This window comes from Hordeum vulgare, chromosome 3H (genome assembly GCF_904849725.1).
Source record: "Hordeum vulgare subsp. vulgare chromosome 3H, MorexV3_pseudomolecules_assembly, whole genome shotgun sequence".
In the NCBI taxonomy this organism is placed as follows: domain Eukaryota; kingdom Viridiplantae; phylum Streptophyta; class Magnoliopsida; order Poales; family Poaceae; genus Hordeum; species Hordeum vulgare.
Genome location: NC_058520.1, coordinates 573,353,877 through 573,372,186, shown reverse-complemented (window position 1 = coordinate 573,372,186; position 18,310 = coordinate 573,353,877). Strand labels below are relative to the sequence as shown.

Genomic DNA, 18,310 nt, shown 5'->3' with positions numbered 1-18,310 from the left:
CTCCCAAGAAAGAAACGACACCGTAGTACCGCCATCGTATGATCTGGAAGACCAGATCTTAGGGTTTTCCCCGAAGCAGCATGAGTGGGTCGACAATAGTTACACGTCGATGCCTTCATCAAGGTAACGGCGCAAAACGTCGCCATCGTCCGCCAACGGCTCGGTTTTCACCGGCAACTATGTCTCCCCGACTCGTAGCTGGGACTAGATGATGAATCTCGAGATCCAATCACCCAGCCGCAAGCCGACCACCTCTGATGGAAGAGCTGACCACTATCGCTAACTGCACCGACCAGAACGGATCTGACTAGAGGTGCCGCCGACAGGACCACGAAGCCATCCACACCGATGTTGTCGATCCAAAGGAAGATGACGTGCCACCACCGCCGTCGGCCGCAGCGTCGTCGTCGTCCAAATAGGGTTGGTCGCCACGCCCGCAGCTCGGGGCGCCTACTACGCCGTCGCGCCATAGCCATCATCGTTGCCGGTCAGATCAGGCGCGTCTCCACAAGATTCGAGGCCCCGCGTAACCCCAGATTCGCGGAAGATAGGCGATGTCCTCCAGCATCGCCGTCGACCACTGGGATTAGATCAACGGTGTCCCCGGTAGCGGCAGAGGGAGGGGAAGCGGGAGGATGTGCCCCCGGCGGCTCGAGCTAGGGCGCCGCCCAAGTCGCCCAATGTAGGGATGACGCAGGGACATAGATCTATTCTTGTGAGGTATGAACTAATGGTTGCCTTGAGTAATATTCGAAGGATTTGTCCATAGGCACTTCTTGAAGTCCATGTGTTGCTTTCAAGGAGTTTATATGGTGAATAAGGTGGTATTCAAGGTTTTATCCAAAGATTGGTCATATATGTTTCCGTGGGCTTGCGTCAAGAGGAATATATCATACAACCCATGTAGGATGACATCAAGTGGTGATCGTCATCAAGATTGTGGTGTGCAAGTTCCAGTGGACCATCATGAAGAGATCATGCTTGAAGCTTGCCGTCCATTTGGTGACTATGGACTTGTGAAGATGTGCCGAAGAGTGGTTCACCCATAGTGGAGTACGGGGAGCAATCAACTAGTCTTCATCGAGCCAATGATTCAAGAAAGGTGGTCCATCTTGAGGAAGTCAAGATCATGATCATCTAGCTCAAGTGGACTATTTGCAAGATATAGGTTTGCCCTTGATAGATTTTCTATTTTACCGGTCTCATGGTGGTAGTTGGGAGATCGGGTTATCGGATCGAATGTCATACTATCAAGAAGGGCTCTCAAGTGAGTAGCTTGATCATATCATTCGTTGAGAGATCAAACCATTGGCATCCTTGCATCATATTTCTTGGTTCTTGGTTGGTGTTTCTCTATGTGAGTTTTAGAGCTTATGGTCATATTCATGGCATTCTCGAGTTCATAAAAAACGGAGTCCATATTCATCTTCTATGATGTTTTCGATGTTGGAGTTTTTGCTCGTTCTTCATTCATAGAGGTTTCTCACCGTTGTTGGATAGCTCTTATCATTTTGAATCCAACAAGCTTGAGTTTGCTCAATTCGGAGCTCATTTGCTGAAGTTATGGCATTTCTGGTGTACCTGCATTCATCTCTTGCTTTTGTTATCATCCAAAAGGAACCAAGCGGTAGTACCATGCAAGGCAGCGGTACTACCTCTTATCTCCAGTAGTACTGTTGTGGGCAGCGGTAGTGTCCTTGCCCAGTGTCGCGTGATGTACCACTGGCTTCGGTGACTCTACATTTTTCATGTTGGACTGATCGGTTTTTGGCCGGTATTACGGTGCGGTAGTACCGCTCACGAGCGATAGTACCACTTGTGAGTACCATGCCAATACCGCCCATCTTTCTATGCCTGGAATCTTCAGCAGATCCCGAGCGGTAGTAGGAAGCGGTACTACCTCTTATCTGCGGTAGTACCACTCCTCGCAGCGGTAATACAGCTCACTTCTCCCCTGCCTCCTCTCAAGGTTTGTGGGATGCTACACTGCAACCCCAGTGGTAGTACCGCTAAGGCGAGCGGTAGTACCACTCTGGCGGCACTACCGTCATGTGGCCTCATGCTATTGTTATGGATGGATGGCTTTGTCGCCCCAGCGGTAGTACCACTTGTGTGCGGGTTGAGGGGGTAACGGTTGGATTTTTCCCCTCCTATAAAAGGGGTTCTTCATCTTCCCCATTGAATCTTATCCTTTGAGCTCGTGTCCCCCCCATAGTTGACCTTCTTCGAGCTTGCTAACTCTCAATCCCTCCAATGATTCTTGCTAGTTCTTGAGGGAAAAGAGAGAGGAGATCTAGATCTACGTTTCCACCAATCACTTTCTCCTCTATGTGAGGGGAACCCCTTGGATCTAGATCTTGGAGTTCTTTGTGAGCTCCTTGTTCTTCCTCTCATATTCCTATGTAGCTTTTTTTGTGGAGGTATTGAGTGTGAGGGACTTGACCACTTCCTATGTTCTTGCCATTGCATTAGTTGCATCGGTTTTAGTTCTCCACGGTGATACGTGGAAGTGAAAAGTTGAGAAGCTTATTACTCTTGGGTGCTTGGAAAACTTGACCTTGTACCTCTTGGGTGATTTGGCGCCCTAGACGGTTGGTGGTACCTCAGAGCTCAATCATTGTGGTGTAAAGCTCCGGGTAAGTGCCAGGGTCTCCAATTAGGTCATGGAGATTACCCCTAGAAATTTGTATGGGTTCAAGTGACCGCCCCCAAGGTTTCCCAAAGTGTACGAGTTAGGTGACCACCCAAGGGTTTCCATTTGTATGGGTTCGGTGACTGCCCTCAAGGGTTCCTGAGTGGAATCACAACATCTTGCATTGTGCGAGGGCGTGAGGAGATTACGGTGGCCCTAGTGGCTTCTTGGGGAGCATTGTGCCTCCACACCGGTCCAAACAGAGATTAGCATCCTCAAGGGTGTGAACTTCGGGATACATCATCGTCTCCACGTGCCTCGGTTATCTCTTACACGAGACCTTTACTTATGCACTTTACTTTGTGATAGCCATATTGTTTCATGTTATATATATTGCTATCACTTAGTTATTTACCTTGCTTAGCATAAGTTGTTGGTGCACATAGGTGAGCCTAGTTCTTTTAAGTTTGTGCTTGACTAATTAAACGCTAGTTTTATTCCGTATTTGTTCAAGCCTAAACCGTAATTATTTTAAAGCGCATATGCACCCCCCCCCTCTAGGCGACATCCACGTCCTTTCACACTTTGACTCCTTTTGATCTCTACCACCATATTCTATGCCACCCATATGCCATATCCATGGTTCACGTTCATGTATTTAGTGAGGTTGAAAATACTGAAGCATGTTAGAAGTACGATCCAATTACCTGATTTGACACTGAGGTGCGCTTGATTTACACATATACGGTGAGGACGAAGTCATGTCATGCTAATATGATAAGAAATAGTAGGGAATAACATTCTTTAGGGAACATATATTTTGGATATGAATGATTATTTTGTTTATGTTTATGATCATTATTGTGTTGATATCAATTAGTTCATCGTTTCTCAAGATCATACCTAAAAGAGATTACATGTTTGGTAATATGTCGCATCAATTTTTTTGTTTTCATCATTTACCTACTCAAGGACGAGTAGGAATTGAGGTTTGGAGATGCTGATATGTCTCTAATGTATTGATAATTTTTTTATTGTTCCATGCTATTGTATTATCAATCTTCGATGCTTTGTATGCAATTATATACTATTTTATATCATTTTTAGAAACTAACATATTAACTCAGTGACAAGTGTCAGTTGTTTTTCTGTGGGTTTTTGGCTTTTCAGAAAACTAGTACCAAACGGAGTCCAAATGCTAGAAAACGTTTTGATAACTTTTTCTATACCAAAAGAGGACCTGAAAGCTTCGGAGGAAGACGAGATGATACACAAGGAGATGGTAAGGAAATAGGGCGCGCCCTAATGCCTTGTGGGCCCCACATGGCTTCATTTGACCTAATTTTGCCTCCATAAATTATCTAAAACCGTGAAACCAACAAAGAGCCACCCGAAACACTTTTTCCACCGCCGCAAGTTTCTGTTTCGTGGGGAGGCCATCTGGAAACCTTTTTTGCTACCCTGTCGGAGGAGGAATCGACCATGGAGGCCATCTACATCCACCTTGCTGACTCCATGATGATGTGTGAGTAGTCAAGCACACACCTACGGGTCCATAACTAGTACCAAGATGACTTCTTCTTTCTCTTTGCTCTTTAATAAAAAGTTCATCGCGATCCCCACGGTGATCTATTCGATGTAATATTTTTTGCGATGTGTTTGTTGGGATCCGATGAATTTTGGGTTTACAATCATATTAATGATGAATATATATTGAGTTTTCTCTAAATTATTTTACACATGATTCTTACAGCTTTGTATTTCTCTCCAGTCTATCGGTTTTGTTTGGCCAACTAGACCGATTTATCTTCACTAGGAGTGGTGCATTGTGATGGGTTCAATCTTGCGTTGCTCAATCCCATTTACAAAAAGGGACATGGCACGTATTATATTGCTGCCATTCAGGATAAAATGATTGTGTTTATTCATATTGCTTGAGTTTACTTTGTCTACATCGTGTCATCTTGCTCCAAGCATTACTGTGTTTCATACTTAATACTCTAGATGCATGCTGGATAGTGATCGATGAGTGGAGTAATAGTAGTAGATGCAGGCAGAAGTCGGTCTACTTTTTTATGGAGGTGATGCCCATATATATGATCATTGTCATGAGGAACATGTTATAACTATGCGCTATTCTGTCAATTGCCCAAATAGTAATTTGTTTACCCACCGTATGATATGTTCAAGAGAGAAGCCTCTAGAGAAAACTATGGCCCCTAGGTCTACTCAAACTGAAATACCCAATAATACTTTGCTTCCATTTATTTGTTGTTATTTACTTTTATTTGTTTCTACTATCTATATACCAGCATTTAATCCTTGCAAGTAACGAGTTCAAGGGGATTGACAACCCTCTTGCCCCCATTGGGTGCAAGTGTTTGGTTCTATGTGTGTAGATGCTGGTAACGAAGGTTTGCGTGATTCTCATATTGGTTTGATAACCATGGTTTTCACTGAGGGAAATGCTTATCTCTACGGTGTTGCATATCCCCTCCTCTTTAGGGAAAATCTCAGTGCAATTTACAAGTAGCACACCACGATGAACAACTTTCATGTTCATGAACATGAGCCATGCCTGAATCACAACTATTAGTGTTGCAGCCTGAACTACTAGCTTCATCTGTGCATCCATAGCCTAGTTGACATCGAGAGTGCGTTGGCAATGGGGAAATTGATTATGCACCTTGCCTAACGGCCTAACATAGGGGGAGGGGGTGTTGCTTACCGACATGAGAGACGATGACGGCGATGGGGGGCCATGGCTGAGTCAAGGACGGCCAAATAGGGGCCAACGGGGAGGGGAGCATGATACGACTCCGTCGTATCTACTTTTCCGAACTCTTTTGCCCTTGTTTTGGACTCTAATTTGCATGATTTGAATGGAACTAGCCCGGACTGACGTTGTTTTCAGCAGAATTGCCATGGTGTTGTTTTTGTGCAGAAATAGAAGTTCTCGGAATGTCCTAAAAATTTACGGAGATTTTTTCTGGAATAAAAGAAAAATACCTGCGCAAAGATCCACCGGAGGAGGTGGACCAGTGGGCCACAAGCCCACAGGCCGCGGCCACCCCACCTGGCCACGCTGTGAGGGCTTGTGGGGCCCACGCGGCTCCACCGCCCCCACACTCAGCTCTATATCTTCCGTTTCGCCCGGAAAAAAAAATCAGAGAGAAGGTTTCATCGCATTTTGCGATACGGAGGCGCCGCCACATCCTGTTCTTCATCTGGAGGGCAGATCCGGAGTCTGTTTCGGGATCCAGAGAGGGGAAATCGTCGCCATCATCATCATCAACCTTTCTCCATCGACAATTCCATGATGCTCTTCATCGTTCGTGAGTAATCTCATCGTAGGCTTGCTGGACGGTGATGAGTTGGATGAGATCTATCATGTAATCGAGTTAGTTCTCGACGGGGATTGATCCCTAGTATCCACTATGTTCTAGATTGATGTTGCTACTACTTGGCTATGCTTAATGCTTGTCACTAGGGCCCGAGTGCCATGATTTCAGATCTGAACCTATTATGTTGTCGCCAATATATGTGTGTTTTAGATCCTATCTTGCAAGTTGTAGTCACCTACTATGTGTTATGACCCGGCAACCCCGGAGTGAAAATAGCCGGAACCACTCCCGGAGATGACCATAGTATGAGGAGTTCATGTATTCACCGCGTGTTAATGCGTTGGTCCGGTTCTTTATTAAAAGGATAACCTTAATATCATGTATTTTCCATTAGGACCCCGCTGCCACGGGAGGGATCGACAAAATATGTCATGCAAGTTCTTTTCCCTAAGCACGTATGACTACATACGGAATAGATGCCTACATTAGATTGATGAACGGGAGCTAGTTACATATCTCTCCGTGTTATAGCTGTTACATGATGAATCATATCCGTCATACTCATCCATCACCGATCCAATGCCTACGAGTCTTTTACTATTGGTCCTCGCTACGTTACTTTGTCTAGGCTTGTCCCTTGCTACAAAAGGGATTGGGCCACTTTGTTGTTACTTTGCTGCTGCTACTACTGATGTTCCTTGCTACTTCGCTGTTACTTGTTGCAAGACCTTTTCCGACACCGTTGCCGGGAAAGAATATTTCCCGTCCACGGGCAACTTACTCGCGCCATCGATACAACAGTTAGGAATAGTCTGTCGTGAACAGATATTTTCTGGCACCGTTGCTATCATACTACTTTGATACTGATACTTTGCTTGCAGACACTAATCTTTCAGGTGTGATTGAATCTGACACACTCAGCTCCTAATACTTGAGAATATTCTTTTGCTTTCCCTTTGGCGAACCATCAAATTTGGGTTGAATACTCTACCCTCGAAAACTGATGCGATCCCATACGCTTGTGGGTTATCAGAGCACAACTCGTGTTGCACGAGAATGATGCTACTGCATCCATCTTCTTTTCTGCTTGCGTAGATCTCAGTCGCCGCCATCATAGGTGGTGAGGCTAGAGGAAGTGCTTGTCGTGGAGCTAGTGGTGACAGAATAAATTCGGGAGGCTAGATTTGGCACCACTCGGTCGCGCACGATTTCAATCTCCTGCCATCCCCATTCGATTTTGCCTTGTTCCTCAGCGTGCGAGCTGCATCCCCTTTGCGCTGCTTTCAGCTTGGCTCGCTAGAAACTGTCAATTCGAGGGGTTCTAGCGAGCGAGGCTCTAGGTTTCTTTAAATTTCATGCCGATGCAAGGCAGCCCACCCCGTATGCAACCAAGCACGTTTTTCTTGGCCCAACTTGGCCTGGTTGGGTATATGTCGGCTACCAAACACGCCCCTATTGATCCATCGAACACACAGACGAACCGGCACGGTGACACCTCCCTTCCCCTAATCACTTGTTCTAATGATCCCTTGTCCGCACGCGAGCGGCGAGCCTCCAGGTGGCTAGGGTTGGTGTCGTTGCCTCACTACGATCACGTGTGAGTACGGCTCCAGGCCATACGGCGGCTCTCACGGCACGGTGAATCCATCCTTCTCTCCTTGCCTCCCTTTGGTTCTGCATGAATTCAATTTAAAAAACACAACCCACCAATTCAATTACTCAAGGTATAATTGTTAATTAGATGTATTAATCTTTCGAGTTCTGAAATTGGGATCTCACCTTTCAAGAAGATTCTTAGTTGAGCTGAATTCATTTATCACTGTAGGGGTTCACGGAGGGCCACGGTTTTATTCTTGCCATTTAGCAAGTTGTGGTACACACTGCACAGGTACAAAATTGAAACTAGAGACTTGTTTGCAGTCAATTCTGAATTGTTAGACATGAGAATTTTCATGTTTTTCATAGGAATTTGCAATGTGGAAATGTTTATAAGTTTTGATTTTCCTACAATTCCAAGTTATGATCAACTTTTATGAATAAATATATTATGCAACATATTTTATATAGTCTACAACTAGTACAATATGCTGCTATAATCGTTTATACACGCTAGAATGAAGTTCATATGCTCCAAAAAAAGTTGTAAAATTTAAGTACACAGTCTTAAATTCCTGACCCGCCCTTGGACACTTAGTTATGTGTTGAACTATATATTAGTGTACTCCGTCCGTTTCATAATTCTTCTCATGGTTGCTTGCACAGCATGGGCACTCATCTGGCTATCGTTTTTTTTCTTTTTGACAAAGCACTCGGTTATCAATCATTATCATCGATGTTCCCTTATGGCGGCGTTGGCCTCTTATTTTTGAAACGGAGGCAACATATTTGCCTCATCGATTAATTAAGAAGAAGTGAGTTCCCGGTTAATTAACGGGAAACTGGGTAGAAACCTTCACAAGTAAGACCCCACATGTGGACTACTCCCAAATAATGGAGCCATGGGATGGCAGCGACTAACCAACCGAAACACCTAAGACAACACTTCTACAATCACCAAAAAATTGGGTCTCAACATCACACATGAAACTCCAACGGACTGCTCTAACATGAGAAGAACACCTCGAAGAAGACCACCAACACAACCAAGCCCCAATTTGCATCTCAAAGAAGTGCATCATGGAACCACCCGCGCCACTTCTTTCTCACAAACTTCGATTTCTCCCTTCGAGGGGGAGCTTTCCCCTTAAGAGACGTCTGACCGCCTTGCTCATGCTAGGATCCAAGTTTGTGAGAAAATCATTAAGCTTGATGGAAAATATGTCACCTAGGTCTGGAACGGACGCTCTGGCCACAACAACGTCATCGCCTACACGAACCACCTCGGTAGGCTCCAAGGGTGTTGGAGTGAGCGTTAATGCCACTGTCGAATCCAAAGGAGAACCCATCTTCATATGCATCCCTGACAACAGCAAAATCAGTTCCCCACTCAACTTATGAAGTTCATGCATGACCTGTAACACCGGCGTTGGAGTCATGACAGAGACCTCATCCACAATGAGAAAAGTAGGCAATATAGACGAAGCAATCGTAGCACGAGGGGAGAAACAACCGTAGATCTTTGCATGTTCGTTGTCCACTAAGTCAACATCAAGCTCTGTCCGCGGGGGGTGGGGCGTAGGAGGTGGCTTCTCCATAGTAGGCACAACCAAGAGCCTGCTCAGAGCAGCGGTCTTACTCGTAGGCTTGACTGACTGGCGAGAATAGTGAAGTCATAAGTTGGCGACTCGGTTGTGGCAGCCGTTTGTTTGCTTTATCACACGTGAAGATGTACGTATGGCCGCTAAGGCCAGCTCCAAATGCACGACTTAAATGATCGGTTTGGGAATAAAGGGAAACAAAACATTGTCTAACATGCAAAAGTAAACTGATATATCCTGGCTAAAATTTGGACCGCGGTTGAGGCGAAACAGAAAGGCGACAATGTTGACACGTGCCCTTGTCCTCCCGTGACTCGCCTGTCGGGGACACAGTCGCTATTTTTATCTTCTCCTCCCCCTCCCATTGCCCCTCGCCCCCTGCTATCCCACAGACAACAACGCCAGAAATTGACACGTTGACAGAGGTTGGGCTTGCGTTGGTTTTTCCCTTGAAGAGGAAAGGGTGATGCAGCACAGGAGGAGTAAGTATTTCCCTCAGTTTGAGAACCAAGGTATCGATCCAGAAGGAGGGACTCGTCAAGTCTAGAGTACCTGCGCAAACACAAACAAGCTTGCACCCAACGCTTCAAAGGGGTTGTCAATCTTGAAGGGATTGTTTGCAAAGTGAGCTCTCAAGGAGGAAAGTGCAACGAAGTAAAAAGTGTAAGGCTGAAAATATGGTGTGGAGTAGACCCTGGGGGCCATAGTGTTCACTAGAGGCTTCTCTCAGAATAGCAAGTATCACGGTGGGTGAACAAATTACTGTCGAGCAATTGATAGAACCGCGCAAAGTCATGACGATATCTAAGGCAATGATCATACATATAGGCATCACGTCCGAGACAAGTAGACCGATACTTTCTGCATCTACTACTATTACTCCACACATCGACCGCTATCCAGCATGCATCTAGTGTATTGAGTTCATGACGAACAGAGTAACGCTTTAAGCAAGATGACATGATATAGAGGGATAATCTCAAACCAATGATGAAAACCCCATATTTTTACCCTTGATGGCAACAACACGGTGCGTGCCTTGCTACCCCTTCTGTCACTGGGTGAGGTCACCGCACGGTATGAATCCAAAACCAAGCACTTCTCCCATTGCAAGAATCATAGATCTAGTTGGCCAAACAAAACCCACAACTCGAGGAGAATTACAAGGATATGAAATCATGCATAAGAGAGATCAGAAGAAACTCAAATAAGATTAATAGATAATCTGATCATAAATCCACAATTCATCGGGTCTCGACAAACACACCACAAAAGAAGATTACGTCGGATAGATCTCCATGAAGATCATGGAGAACTTTGTATTGAAGATCCAAGAGATAGAAGAAGCCATCTAGTTACTAACTATGGACCCGTAGGTCTATGGTGAACTACTCACGCATCATCGGAGAGGTCATGGTATTGATGGAGAAGCCCTCCGTGTCCGAATCCCCCCCCCTCCGACAGGGCACCAGAATGTGCCCCAGATGGGAACGTGCCCCAGAGCGACGGCGGAAAAGTACTTTCGATGATCTCCTGATTTTTTTGGGATTTTTAGGGAATTTATAGGCGCAACCGCTAGGTCAGGGGACGCTCAGATGGCCCACAAGCCTGGATGGCACGGCCTCCCCCTGGCCGCGGGGTGGGGGCTTGTGGGCCCCTGGGGCTCCCCTGCCTTGGCTCCCAAGCTCCCCGATCTTCTTCCGTTCCTGAAAAAATCTTTTCGGGGATTTTCTTCCGTTTGGACTCCGTTTCAAAATCTCCTCTGAAAGGTGTCAAAAACATGGAAAAAAAACAGGAACTGGCACTTGGCACTGAGTTAATAAGTTAGTCCCAAAAAATATATAAAAGGCATGCAAAACATCCAAAGTTTGACAAGAAAATAGCATGAAAGCATCAAAAATTATAGATACGTTGGAGACGTATCACCCCCTATTCCAGTCATAGCCACCACCACCATTTTCCCGGTAGCCTCGTTGTTCAGGCCGGTCCCCACGGCAACCACCGGTAGATGTGCGGTGCCTCTCTCGTCCTGGTTTCGACAACCAATCGGTAGATATGCGTTGACGGGATTTAACGCATCTATCCGTCAGATTTGCCGCATCCGACCACCACCAGTGATTGTGCCTTGCATGGATTGGTCAGGTACCGTACTGCACAACACCGACAATGCCTCCGAGCTGCATGCAGGTATTGACACTACCTCTAAGTACGCCCGTCCGTCGCCCGGGATCGACGCTGGGCAGTGACGAAGCATGAACCAAATATTAGGGAGGCCAAATGACTAAATATGACATAGAAAAGTCTAGGATGATTAGAGAGGCTGGAGGACTAGTAGAGTGATTAGCTGAAGGATAGCCTTATTTTAGAGAACTTCTTCTACGAAAGGGGGGCCCTAGGCCCCTAATAGTCCCCAAGACGCTTGGCCATTGACGCTGGCCCAACGGGTCGTAGGCTCACCGTCCGCTCATAAAGTGCGACGAATGTCGGTTGCAGGTCGTGCGCCGTGTTTCTACCACATTGAAGCATCCCTAATGGGTGTTCTTCAAGTGCAATAAACATGGGGTAAGTGCTTCTTTTGATTTGGTTGTTCACCGGATTCAACACAATTTCAATAGCTCATTGTTTGCTCAATTTGTGTGTAGGTGATACGTCCCAAACGTATCTATAATTTCTGCTTGCTCCATGCAAGTTTTGGGTGATATTGCTATGTGTTTTGTACACTTTCATACCTTTTTCAACATATTTGGACTAACCTACTAACTCAGTGCACCCAGTGCCAGTTTTTGTGTGCTGATGCATGTGTATTGCACGTTTATATCCATATTTACAGTGCCCGAAAAATTTCACAAAAAATATATTAAAAAAATCAGCGTTCCAGAAGGCTCCAAATGGCCGAAGGAGGGCCAGAGGGGGCCACCAGGCCTCCAGGCACCCTGGTGGCGCAGCCTGCCCCCTGGCCGCGCGAGGAGGCTGCCTGGGTGGGGTCCACCCCCTCTGGTGCCCTACCTTGGCCCCTATTTTTACCCCCGTGGAGGAAAACCTGATTCCGGAACCCTTTTCTCTAGAAGCAATTCCGATCTCCGCCGCCACCGCCAACAAGTTTCGGGAGACCAGAATTCCTGTGCCGACACCCTGCCGGGACGGGGAAGTGCCCCCAGATTCATCTCCATCAATGTTGCTTCCTCCCTCCATGAAGTGGGAGTAGTTCCTCCTCGGGGATGAGGTCTTCTACAGTAGCTATGTGGTTAATTCTCTCTTCCATGATGTGATCTTGGTTGTGGTCATAGGCTATGTTAATATAGGGTGATCCCATGATGTTTCCCCTTCTTCTATGTATTGGATTGATGTACTCACTTGATCTTATCTAGTATAATCCCTGATACCATGGTGACAGCGGTCTATTGGACATGGATTAGAAGAATATTTTCTGAGTGATTTCCTTTTTTGTGAACTGATTGAAGATTGAGAGTCTCTTGGTGCTTTTCTTTGACTATCCTTGAGATACGTTGTGGTGATTGTGGTACTCTTTTTGGATGGCCGCGGTGACATTGGGAAATCCATAGATGAGAACTATGTACTCTGAGGTGTGTTTTTGTAGCCCTACATAATTCTCGTCCTCTCTTGATCGCAAAGGAATGACCTCCGAATACGTCTCCATTGCATGTTTTAGTGGAAATATCATGTGATTAGACTATGTTAATGTTGTTGGGAGTTGCCACTAGTGAAAGTATGAAGCCTAGGCCTTGTTTCTCACCATTGTTACACTGTTTATGCTCACTTTTGTCACTTTCTACCTTGCTGTAATTTTTATTACAGATTTATATTACCTTGCTTTGTCACACATATCACCCATATTTTACCATCTCTTCGCTGAACTAGTGCACCTATACAATTTAACATTGTATTAGGTGTGTTGGGGACACAAGAGACTTCTTGTGTCTAAATTGTAGGGTTACTTGAGAGAGACCATCTTCAACCTCTACTTCCCTGAGTTCGATAAACCTTAGGTCATCCACTTGAAGGAAATTGATGTTGTCCTACAAACCTCTGCGCTTGGAGGCCCAACATTGTCTACAAGAATAGAAGCGTGCGTAGACATCAGTAGGCTAAATGCAAGTTTCCGTATTGAAAAGAAGAATATATTGATCTATAGACAACACGAAATTTGATAGATAATCGTGCACTCCTTGCTAGGATTGAGGCTGGACATGAGACTAGAAGGAATTCAATGTCTACTTATTTACAATCGAAGAAGAAAGAAGTGTGCAAGCTCGAGAATCCACATATCAACAATTAAGAAAAAAAGATATTAATCCAACTACTGGGAGGAGTTATGGAAGTTTGATATGTTTTAAAATGTCTAGTTATAGTTCTTGTTTTTTCTCTTAGTTTTTAGTGAAGAATTAATGAATGTACTTCACTGTATTAAAATATTGATGATGAACAAAGAAATGTGGTTAAAAAAACATGCGAATACCAACCATCCGTAAGAGCAACTCCAACCGGCCGACCCAAACGGACGGCGATTTTGTCCGCTTTCCATGTGTTTGGCTCGTCCGCCGCCTCCGTGTCCGCCCGGGTTATGATTTGGTCGGCAGCGCGCCCAACGCGCCGACCCATATTTGTCCGCGTGGCCGGCTAGCCGCCGGTTTTTGAACAAATACAGATAATTTGCATATTTTATAAGAGAAAATGATATATCATAGTTTCACAATCAAAAATAAAATATACCAAAGTTTTACAAGCCCAATAAAAATTAAATTGTCTACAAAATACACCTATTGACTGCCAACATGATCCCACATATGCTCAACCAAATCATCTTGCAACTGAATATGAGCTTCCAAATCACACACTTCATGATGAAATTGGATGAACTGTGCAAACGATGCTGCTTCTCTGTCATGCTGAGGCACCACATTGTCACCCTAGAATTCAAACCTTGATCGTGTAGACGTTCCGGGCGCTCATCCTCTACAATCATATTGTGCATGATCACACAAGCAGTCATCACTTCCCATAATTTCTTGGTGCTCCAAGTTCTAGCAAGATACCGAACTATGCCCCATCGAGATTGCAGAACACCAAAGGTATGCTCGACATCCTTCCTAGTACTCTCTTGCTCTTGGGCAAATCTTTTCCTCTTCTCTCCGACAGGGTTGGAGATTGTCTTCACAATAGTGGTCCACTATCGATAGATTCCGTCAGCTAGATAGTATCATTTGTTGTAGTTGTGACCGTTGGTGTTAACATTGACCGGCGGGCTGTTGCCTTTGGCAAGTCTTCCAAACACCAGTGATCGTTGAAGCACGTTGATATCATTGTGTGATCCGGCCATGCCAAAGAAAGAATGCCAAATCCAGAGATCTTGGTAGGCCACGGCCTCAAGTATGAAAGTTCAAGCCTTGACATGGTCCTTGTACTAGCCTTGCCAAGTAGAAGGGCAGTTCTTCCATACCCAGTGCATGCAGTCTATGCTGCAGGCATCCCTGGGAAGCCCCAGTTGGCATTGGTCGCCAACAGGCTGGTTGTGTGTGCAACAGTCGGCTCTCTCAAATACTCAGGACCAAACATTGGAATCATAGCCTTGCAAAATTTGTATAACGATTCTAGGCATGTAGACTCACTCATACGGATGTACTCATCGATAAGATCACCAGGTACTCCATAAGCAAGCATCCAGATGGCAGCAGTGCATTTCTGATAAGATGAGAAGTCAATCTTTTCAATAGCATACTCTTTGCACTTGAAGTAGTTATCGTATCCGACCACCCCCTCTCGAATCCGACTAAAAACATGCCTAGTCATACGGAAACGATGCCAGAATTTTTGGTGTTTCAAGAGAAGATTGCTTGTGTCAAAGTAGTCCTTCCATAAAAGAAAATGGCCGCTCTCTCGGTTGCGATACAACGCCGGAACATGCCCCGGTGTTAGAGCATATATCTCCATATGTGGTTTTGGTAATTGATGACAATTCCTATGAACTAATGGTTGCCTTAAGTTATATTTATAGGATTTGTCCATAGGCACTTCTTGAAGTCCATCTGTTGGGTTCAAGGAGTTTATATGATGACCAAGGTGGTATTCAAGGTATTATCCAAAGAATGGTCATAGAGACACAAGGTTGATCAAGATCTCAGACAAATAGTAAATCAAGATGATCAACACACAAAGCATACAAGATGTACCGAGAGGGATCAAGTGATCCCATGGTATGGTAAGCATTGTCCATTACGTGTTTGTGTACTAACCCATGGTCTTCGTGAGAGTTCTATGTGGGGGTTAGATGTGTTTCCATGGGCTTGCGTCAAAGAGAAGATCTCATACAACCCATGAAGTATGACGTCAAGTTGTGATCGTCATCAAGATTGCGATGTGCAAGTTCAAGTGGATCAGCATGAAGATATCATGCTTGAAGCTTGCCGTCCATTGTGGTGGCAATGGACTTGTGAAGATATGCTAAAGAGTAGCTCACCCATAGTGAGTATGGGGGAGCAATCAACTAGTCTTCATCAAGCCAATGCAATCAAGAAAGGTGGTCCATCTTGAGGAAGCCAAGATCATCATCATCTAGCTCAAGAGGACGAGGTGCAAGGCATAGGTTTGCCCTTGATAGGTTTTGCGTTTAGGATAGATTGTTGTACTATCAAGGGGGGCTCTCAAGTGAGTAGCTTGATCGTATCGTTCGTTGAGAGCTCAAACCATTTGCATCCTTGCATCATACTTCTTGGTTCTTGTTTGGTGTTTCTCTTTGTGAGTTTTAGAGCTTATTGTCATCTTCGTGACAAGCTCGAGTTCATCGAAAACGGAGTCCATATGCATCTACTATGATGTTTTCGATGTTGGAGTTTTTGTCGGTTCTTCATTCATAGATGACTCACATCTCTATATCATTGGCATTTTCATATCTGCATGGTCTTAAGATTTCCATGGTCTCTGTTTGGATAGCTCTTGTCGTCCTGAATCCAACAAGCTTGGGTTTGCTCGATTCGGAGCTCGTATGCAAAAGTTATGGCTGTTTCAGTGACGAGCGGTAGTACCGCTGGACCTAGCTGTAGTACCGCTAGAGTTGGCGGTAGTACCGCTGGCCCTAGCGGTAGTACCGCTAGAGCTGGCGGTAGTATCGCTGTCCAGCGGTAGTACCCCTCCAAGTTTTTAGTACCGTCATCTTTGCGGTTGTACTGCGTCGGACCTTTTTGCGAAGACTTTCTTGGCGGTGGTAGTGCCTTTGCACTACCAGGGGCCCAGCGGTAGTACCGCTGGGACGAGCGATAGTACCGCTCGAGTGCCAGCGGTAGTACCGCTGCAGCCAGCGATAGTACCGCCCCTGGTCAGCGGTAGTACCGCTGCAGCCAGCGGTAGTACCGCTGGGCTCGGGCTGTAAGTGGGGGTAACGGTCTGATTCCTTCCCCCACTATATAAAGGGGGTCTTCTTCCCCCTTGGCCTTATCCATCCGTTGAGCTCTTGTTCTACCTCCATTGTTGACATTCTTAGAGCTTGCTTACTCTCAATCCCTCCAATGATTCTTGCTTGTTCTTGAGGGAAAAGAGAGAGGAGATCTAGATCCACATCTCCACCAATCACTTTCTCCTCTATGTGAGGGGAACCCCTTGGATCTTGATCTTGAAGTTCTTTGTGAGCTCCTTATTCTCCCTCTCATATTTCTCCATAGCTTTCGTTGTTGTGGAGGGATTTGAGTGTGAGGGACTTGACCACTTCGTGTGTTCTTGCCATTGCATTGGTTGCATCGGTTTGAGTTCTCCACGGTGATACGTGCAAGTGAAGGTTGAGAAGCTTATTACCTTTGGTACTTAGTACCCTAGATATTGTTCTTCGTGGATGCTTTGGCGTCCTAGAAGCTTGGTGGTGTCTTGGAGCTCAATCATTGTGGTGTGAAGCTCCGGGAAAGCGTCGGGGTCTCCAATTAGGTTGTGGAGATTGCCCCGAGCAATTTGTACGGGTACGAGTAACCGCCCCAAGGGTTGCCACGTGTACGGGTTCGGTGACCGCCCCCAAGGTTTGCCATTTGTACGGGTTCGGTGACCGCCCTCAAGGGTCCCTTAGTGGAATCACGGCATCTTGCATTGTGCAAGGGCGTGAGGAGATTACGGTGGCCTTAGTGGCATCTTGGGGAGCATTGTGCCTCCACACCGCTCCAACGGAGATTAGCATCCGCAAGGGTGTGAACTTCGGGATACATCATCGTCTCCGCGTACCTCGGTTATCTCTTACCCGAACCCTTCACTTATGCATGTTACTTTGTGATAGCCATATTGTCTCTTGTCATATATCTTGCTATCACTTAGTTGTTTATCTTGCTTAGCATAAGTTGTTGGTGCACATAGGTGAGCCTAGTTGTTTGAGGTTTTGTGCTTGACATATTAAACGTTAGTTTTATTCCGCATTTGTTCAAGCCTAAACCTTAATTATTTTAAAGCGTCTATTCACCCCCCCCCCTATAGGCGACATCCACGTCCTTTCACCCGGAATCGAGCCCCGGAACAGCGATCGCTGCCTATTAATGTGGTCATGGACCAACACGGGAAGCAGCATCTCCTCATCGTCGGATGAGGAATTGTCGGAGTCGCACATAACATTATGGAAAAATAACTCGTCGGTGCAGTCCATTTAATTTGTACCTTGCGGCAAACTGTCGAACAGCTTACGGGCGTGGACGATGAAGCTGATCGGCAACGGCGGTTTGGGGTCGGGGAAGCTGCAATGCCCTGGCGGCGCTGCAGCTGGCGGCATGGGGTAGGAACTGCGGTACGAGAGTACGCAACCGAAACTGGGTGGCGGCGGCGGCAAGGGGACTGGGGCGTGGGGGCGAGGCGAGGCGAGGGCTAGATGGGGTGGAGAACGACCAATGTGCCACCAACTTGCGGTCAACGTAATGGTGGAAGAGCGCGTCGTCCACGTCCGCTTTGTTTCCGTGCCGACCCATATCAGGCTCGAAATTGAGTCAGAAATGGGTCACCGGACGGACGAAAAGTGGACATGCGTCCGTTTGGATCGGCGCGTTGGGTCGTCTTTTATGTCTGCGCAGATTCAAACAGACGACGGCGGATGAAATGGATCGCCCCGTTGAAGTTGCTTTAACAGACCAGATGCGTCCGTGCGTGGGACGGATGACCAA

At 46.0% G+C, this 18,310-nt stretch overlaps 1 pseudogene; it reads right to left on the bottom strand.

Annotated features, from left to right (window-relative positions):
• LOC123442072 overlaps window positions 1-17,925 on the bottom strand; it is a 73,624-nt pseudogene extending 55,699 nt beyond the window's left edge.
• Window positions 17,926-18,310: the final 385 nt, after the last annotated feature.